The 931-nt window shown below is 43.2% G+C and overlaps 1 non-coding gene across 1 annotated transcript; it reads left to right on the top strand.

The window, feature by feature from the left end:
- Window positions 1-426: 426 nt before the first annotated feature.
- Trnap-cgg lies at window positions 427-498 on the top strand. Its single transcript has one exon. It is a non-coding gene; the product is annotated as a tRNA-Pro (tRNA).
- Window positions 499-931: the final 433 nt, after the last annotated feature.

A 931-nucleotide genomic window follows, 5' to 3' on the forward strand; every position in this document is an offset into this window, starting at 1 on the left:
TCGAGTCATTTAGCCGCGAAAAAGGTTTTAGAGGTGAGAAGTTAATAGAATTATAGAATTATAGAATTACGATGCGATTTCTTACGTAACGTTCAAACTTTGTTGAAACCCACCAGAATGTTTTGAATATTCAAACTGCGAAAGTCTTTTTCTGTGTTAGGAGTGTCTGACCAACTGTTTTAAAAAAAGAATGTGTGCTTAAAGGTATCACTGTAACAAGTTTACAATACTTTCTAATATAAAATATTTGGCTTACCTGTAAACGTTGGTCCTCAACGCGATATCCTGCCGTTCATTTAATAGTTAGGACTTCAGCCTAGATACTCGTGCCAGTCGCCCGGACGTTGGATAAGTGCCAAAAAGGCAGCTTGAGTCTTGTGTGTAACCTAACACGTATATATATCTGATCGAGACGTTTGTACTCATGGCTCGTTGGTCTAGGGGTATGGTTCTCGCTTCGGGTGCGAGAGGTCCCGGGTTCAAATCCCGGACGAGCCCGTCTTTTGTTTTTTGTCATTTAAATTCTACATGCGAGCTCATATGTCGAAAACACCGGGTCTTTATCTTGTAGTTTCCATCCCGCTACAGTAGGCCTCAGCCGTAGTATGTGAATATTTACGCCGTACACCTGATGAGCAGAGTTTGCACATTTCTTAAAATGCACGAAATGTGCGTGCTACTGCGGACCACCATCATAAACGCTAAAATTTAGCAACTCGGATTTTTGTTTTTCGCGTATTTATACTGGAAGACGCTTCAAAGAAGCGTCTTGGAGTTTTGCAGTTACGTAACTAATACGGAACGCCATTCCCCAGTGTCACTGATTCATGAAACGTACAGTCGAGGACAAAAGTCTCCCGGACACGCGAACTGCGACTGACACGTATTGCTCTGCCATCTGCCGGCGGGTCGCCTGGTTTCGAGATCACAG

The sequence above is a fragment of the Ixodes scapularis genome, unplaced genomic scaffold, assembly GCF_016920785.2.
Source record: "Ixodes scapularis isolate PalLabHiFi unplaced genomic scaffold, ASM1692078v2 ptg001275l_1___fragment_3__unscaffolded, whole genome shotgun sequence".
NCBI classification, from domain to species: domain Eukaryota; kingdom Metazoa; phylum Arthropoda; class Arachnida; order Ixodida; family Ixodidae; genus Ixodes; species Ixodes scapularis.